Source organism: Alosa pseudoharengus, unplaced genomic scaffold (genome assembly GCF_046254945.1).
Source record: "Alosa pseudoharengus isolate Yale_2024_CS ecotype anadromous, Long Island Sound unplaced genomic scaffold, YU_APseudo_1.1 YU_APseudo_1.1_scf_9, whole genome shotgun sequence".
In the NCBI taxonomy this organism is placed as follows: Eukaryota; Metazoa; Chordata; class Actinopteri; order Clupeiformes; family Clupeidae; genus Alosa; species Alosa pseudoharengus.
Genome location: NW_027468881.1, coordinates 6,981,444 through 6,988,219, shown reverse-complemented (window position 1 = coordinate 6,988,219; position 6,776 = coordinate 6,981,444).

Genomic DNA, 6,776 nt, shown 5'->3' with positions numbered 1-6,776 from the left:
ATGGCATCTTGCCTGTCGCACCTCCTCTGGTGCACATGGGGTCCACTGCAGGGTCTTCAAGCTGGTGCCATCTTTCACTGATGCTTCGCCCGCTAGTCAGTACATCTCTGGGTGGGAGGCCAGTGGCTGTATAGGGACGTATCCCTGCCACTCCCTCCAGCTGACCCTATTGGGGTGTCTGGCCCCATGTGTTGGCCCTCCTCCATAGCCACAGCCAGTAGCTAGCTCTCTCTGCCTCTTCTGCCAACTCCTTGATGGCCCTCTACAGACTTGTGCCTGACGTTCCAGCAGCCCTGAGAAGCTGGATAACCAACCTGCCCACAAAGCCCCTGCACCCAACTTCTACTGGGTAGACCCAGCCTGCCTCTCTGCACTCTGCAGCCAGCTCAGAGTAGAGGAGAGTGGGGTGAGTTGTGCCAGTTTTTACTTAAAGTGACTTTAAAAGGAGGCCATGTAATGCTTCCAACTACAATATGAACATATATTTCAGGATGTGGTGCATCTCTGGGAACAATCACTTTCAATCTGAAGTATAGTATTTAAGAGATATAGCTTTCTGAAAAAAAGTGGTCTTGTGGCACAACTTGCCCCCGGTGCGGGGTAAGTTGTGCCTTTGAAGAGAATGCATTGGGGTAAATTGTGCCATCGATTATTGAAGTAAAACAGTATATTTTGATCTCAGAAACTGTAATGCTTTATAAAAGCTAGACAAATTCAATACAAAATTACTCATTTAAAGCAACACCAAAGAACTTTCCCTCTGGAGCACGCACGCTATTTGTTTATCCAGCACCGGCTTTGCAAATAACGTCCATAGACAAGGTATAATATGTTGCACGATTTCTGAAAATACGATGTATTGCGACATCAGATGCAAGTCAAATTTGTAGTTTCTTATGTCTCATTCCATCGAACTACAGATCCGCTACCCGATCTGACAAACTTACATAGTGCGGTTATAGCCGATAGAGGGCTGTGAAGCGAATGCAGAAGTGCCGTTCACCCTGTTACAAGTTGATGAACCACTGAAACGATTTTGGAAACATTATTTTAAGGTACAAAAAACTCTTTGGTGTTGCTTTAAGGTTTATTTAAAGTTATTTTACAACATCAAAGGCCAATTTTCTACAAGCCTATTGCGCCACACAAGCACATCAAAGGTAATTTTCCATTGTCACACCAGTTTCATCCATGTTGTAGATCTTGTGTGGAGGGAAGTCATACCTGAAATGAGTTTTGTTGATCAGAGAAGTTTACTTTACAGCAGATTTAGGTGGTTGGATGTGGTTGTGTAGATGTCAACTCTGCCACTGCTACTACCTAGAGATGATGTTCCCCCTCTCCTTCCCAGTCTTCCTGGTCAGTATGTGTGTGTGAAGTTCACAGCATTTCATGGGACTTTGACCGTGAAACATTACTCCTAGTGCCTTTATATGTTCTGCCAGCTCCTTCTCCGTACAGTATGCCCTGCCTGTCTTCCTCTTATAACTCTGTGGCATGATGGTATATTTCTATTTTTGGTCTAAAATTAAGAATGTCACATAGTTTTAGTGATAAAATGTAAGAATAAAATGCACAATTACAATAAAATAATATGTTTAAAACATTATTTATAAGTGGGGGTGAGCTTAACCCAGGCCCTTTGGCACAAATCACCCCAACCCCACCATTTTGGAAAAAATGCATCATCCATCAGATTTGAGCTAACATCATGCTAGCTGTATAGACTCATAATGTAGATTACCAAAGCACTAAAACATGTGTGAAATGTTTCAAACTTGTCTATAACTGTTTTGACACAACAATCAAAAAAACATGATCATAGAAATTTTACTTTGAAAGGCAAAAAACAGTTCTTTTAACTTAAATGTGCTTACCTCTCATGCAATGAGGCTCTCTTCTCTGCAGGATGATTGAAATGGCTGTCTTCAAAAATGTGTGGTCACATAACCAATTTCTTCTATGGTTTCCTAGAAATAGGGGGTGGGACAACTTCCCCACTGGCACCAATCACCCCACTCTCTCCTACTTGAGCCGCTTTAGCTCACTTATACTCTTTAGCTGCCGCTGGTATTCCCTCCTCCCAGGGGACCGTCAATTCGATGATGAGGACCCGTGTGGCAGTTGTGGACCACATCGTGTGGTCTCAGGGTCGTCTGCACAATCTCGTTGGGGAAGACCAGCTGCTTGCCGAGGTCCACACGATATCTCCCATTTCTTTCCCGGGGTCAGCAGTGTTCTTGCTTGGCCTGCAACCGGCCTATGCTGGCTCTTCTCCTGATTGCCACAGTTTTCTGTGTTTCTCCAGAAGCTCTGCCAGCTTCTGCAGGACCTGGTTGTGCCGCCATCTCAAACGCCCCTGTGCCAGTGCCACTCCACATGATGACAGGATGTGCTGGAGGCCTGCATTGGTTTTGCTGCATAGAGGACATTTTTCTTCACCCTAAAACCACTGCGACAGGTTTTGTGGGCTGGGAAGGGTATCATACATGCCCTTACCAGGAAGTTGATTAAGTATGCACGCCGTAAAGCTGCATGTCTGGTCTTCAAGAATGACCTTTAATCATCGGAGGGCCTAGGTTGAATGATGCATGATTCTAAAGGGCCATTCATCTAGCTCATATGAATGACAACGTCCACTCATAAAATATAACTATAACGACATGAAGAATGATATTGTTGGGGATCACTTTCAGAGCAATTTTGAGAACGATAAAAAGCTGCCAGCCATCAGAATCTATAAAATTTTACCTTGAATATATGTGAAGGCAGTGTCACGTCTTTGCTTGTTGTTTTTTGCTTCTTGTGATATTTTTTCATTTCGGTTTTTCACTGATTAACTGAGTCAATGTCAGTGACAAAAATGGCACAGGCTTACAAGTAGATTTCCTCCTGTCCCCTATAAACTGATCAATAGTGGAGCGGTTAAGATCATATAATGAGAAGTATTTTATGTGTGCATTTTATGACTAAAGCATGATATTTTGTTCAGTGTTTCTACACACCTTGAAGTTTATTTTCAGACGTGGAGAGGTACAAGAGGTTATTCTCTTTTATTGCTTCAGCAATTCCCATTATGTAAGCATGGGAATAGCCTATACGGTATAGAGAACGCAGCAGATTCCATCTTTCCTATCATAATGCAACTGAAAGTAGGCCTAGGCTACTTTAAGCTTGGATGTGCAGTCCATCTCCAGCATTCATTACGTGTATGCATGTTAATAAACAAGAAAAAAAAACGATTGCCACTATAAATTATGTCAAATTATATCTCAATTTGTTCTGAATGTGTTCTCCCTCTAAGGACATTTTCTATTAGCCAACAATACGAAAGACAATAACGTTTTTTAATCCTTAAATTACAAATCCTGCGAAGAATGCTGCGAGATTTTGTCAGTCATGTTATTGTGCATGAAGAAAGCTAAGAGGTTCTAAAAAAACTAGTGCGCACCAGAAATGTGTGCAGGCCGATCATTTTTATTATTTTATCCAGTGTACAGATTTCAGTACGCTAAGTATAGGCCTACCCAAACCCCTCGAAATGGGGTCCACCAAAGTTAACAGCTGCCTGCCTCATCCACACACACATTAAATAGCGTATTGTTGTTGTGTAGGCCTATCCAGATTAATCGATTCCGTATGACCTTTGACCCCGAGCCGTTTTAGTCAGTAAAAATGGAGGAGAGAGAAGAAAACATGCTGCCTGGATCATTGATTGGAACATTTACTTTTAAAAAACGACCTGATGGTGTTGATAAAAAATAAAGTGTTGAAAATAAAGTCCTCTGCAATGTCTGCAGCAAGGAATTTGCATATCACAGGAGTTCATCAACTCTATAGTCGCACATCAATGCAAAGAAATAAGTGTTGACATTGAGGGGAGTGTTAATTTATTATGACCGCCGCTAGCGAAGCTAGCGAAGCGGTCATATAGGGATTGTCAAAGTTTTTTTTTTTTCCCGTCATCTACTTCCTGAATTTTTGGTCAACGATACCCGGGACACCGAACCACCGGGGCACATGAAATTTGGTGGGTATGTAGCCCCACTAGACTTTTACGGAAAAATTTCGTTTCGTCCCCGGGGGCCACTCCCCCCCCGTGCTGGGCCCCCCGAACCGCAAAAAAAGCAGTTTTTCCTAAATAACTACCTGAACCGTGGCACTGAGGATGAAGAATCTTTTATGGTATGTTGGTCTCAAGGGCCCACATCAATCTGGCCCATAATCACTCATTTGTGATTTGCACCCCCCCGGTAAAAAATGAAAATGCAATATTATTCTGCTTTAATCGTCCCTATCTTCAGTTAAGATGTTCAGAACTGCACCAAATTTTATGTGTATGATTGACCTGGCATTCTCTGGGGGTATGCCAAGTTTCGTAGAATTTCATCAATGGGGGGGTCTAAAAAAATTAGGTTTGGTGTACATTTAGTGACTGTACACTCATTGGCCTGTAGATGGCAGTGCACACATATACACATGCACACACACACAGGCACCCACTTACTATCGGTATTAGAACGGCCAATACATAATTACAAATTTAGTAGCATTAAAGGAAAGCCAAAATAAATATTCATCATCATCATTGACCTCTCCAGAATAAGTCCCGCCTCCGTAACTTCCGTATCCATCCAACTTCCGGGCGTGGATTGTCTATGAGAAATAACATGGCGTTTCGAAATATCATACCGGTAAAACATCTGTAGGTAGCGAAGTTGAAAAAGCTGGTGGGCAGATTGGCCTACACACTTCTGCCATATAGTTTCCACTGGATTTTTTGATTGTCGGTGCCGTTTAAGTAGTATACTATAGACTATACTACTTAAACGGCACCGAAAATCAAAAAATCCAGTGGAAACTAGATGGCAGAAGTGTGTAGGTCAATCTGCCCAGCAGCTTTTTTTAATTTGTCACCTACAGAGTTTGACAGGTACGATCTTTCAAAACGCCATGTTATTTCCCATAGACAATCCACGCCCGGAAGTTGGATGGATACGGAAGTTAGGAGGCGGGATATATTCTGGAGAAGTCTATGGCTGCATTTCCAGTATTGGCGATAAGTTGTCGTTTGTCCACTAGATGGCGCATCGTTGTAGTGAGACGTAATTTTGTTGGAAGTTAAAAGTGGGTTGGAACAATGGACGCTTCCTACAAGGACAGTTTACCGCAGAGAACGTCTAATAAGGATAGGATGATGTTCACATGAAATGTAATTCCCATTTCTTATTGAAGCTGAAATAAATCTGAGGATGTTTATCGGACATGCTTGGTTTTTCCTGCAGGTAGGCCTACGTTAATCTTATAATAATATCAATAAGGACCTAGTGTTACCGTTAGCGTTGGTTGAGTGATGGAGGCCAATTTGATTGATTGCATCTGTAGAAAACTATAAATGCGGTTATACCAAGCAAATTGATAGCAGCACTGTAATTGTATCTTTCGACTGTCATTTGTTGCACGTGCTACAAAAATCATTCTGTGCAATGGAAGATTTACCAACGTTACACCGGTCTGATACAGTTTTGCCTATACATGCGTGAGACTGAGACGCCTGTTTATTTTGTTTTCAGTGCGTGCAGGGTGTGAGAGGGGAATCGATGTGCTTTGATTCCAGCTTGGTAGTTGTAGTCTGTGAAATTAAAAAGCCCGTGTGTGTGAAGTATCCAAACAATGACACCTTCATTTCATTATGGCTGCTTTAGCAACACACCTTAAGCTAGTGGGTCCCATTTAGAAGTGGCTACTTCATTCGCGCTTTCCTTGACTCATGGAGCTGCGTGAATTTTATTACAACTTTTCGCCACGATATGGCAGTTTAAGTCCGCTTGATACTGTAAGGCGTAAGCCATTGGTTTCCAAAGGAGATTTTATTTGTGTCGCCAGCATAGCCTATTGACAATTTATGTTGTAAATAGGCCTAAGCCTAACTGTAGATTAGGGAAGCTAACAGCTTTCTATTAGGATCTAGTTTGTTAGTTACAGTTTTGTCATAACTCCCTGATGCATTTTTGCATTTAGAATAGCCAGAGCGTGGATATCTCAATCGGAAAATTAAACAATATCGGGTGCCTATGAACTAGGCTGGGAGAACCCAGCCTGATCTGCCCGCTATTTATTTTTTGATTTCTTAAAAGATTGAGCTTGGTCTGGTGAAAGACCGACTAGACATGGACCTCAGTTACACAATGCAAGGGAACATGAATCAGCCTATATTTGCACGAACAATAACGGACAACAGCTCTTCAACTTTGGCCCGTTAAAATGTGTCTAGCGACGCATTTAATCAAGGCCCATTTAGACATGTCAGTTATTTGCACCACTGGTTAGATGTAAAACAGCATTTCGTTTCAGACTACTGTTACTTAATTTGTGCATTAACAATAACGTTTCAGACTACTGTTACTTAATTTGTGCATTGACAATAAAGTATTACATGAACTAAAGATGACTAAAATCTTATGTAGAAGAAGAAACATTCACAAAAAATCCATCCATCCAAAAATGACCTTTGTTTTTGATAGCTGTTGAAAACGGCATGGAACTGACAGAGATGTTTTTGTTCATAAACAAACAAACAAACAAACAAACAAATAAATAAATAAATAACATTATGCTGATACCTTTTGCTTTTCCCAAATACAATGTAGCCTACAGGTGTAAATGACCTTTCATCAATCAGTTGCAATGGATGAACTGTGATGAACTGCCCTACTTGTGATTGTTTAGAGATTTTAAAGGTTTTATAACAATGCTACATCTTCTTTGGCTATTCT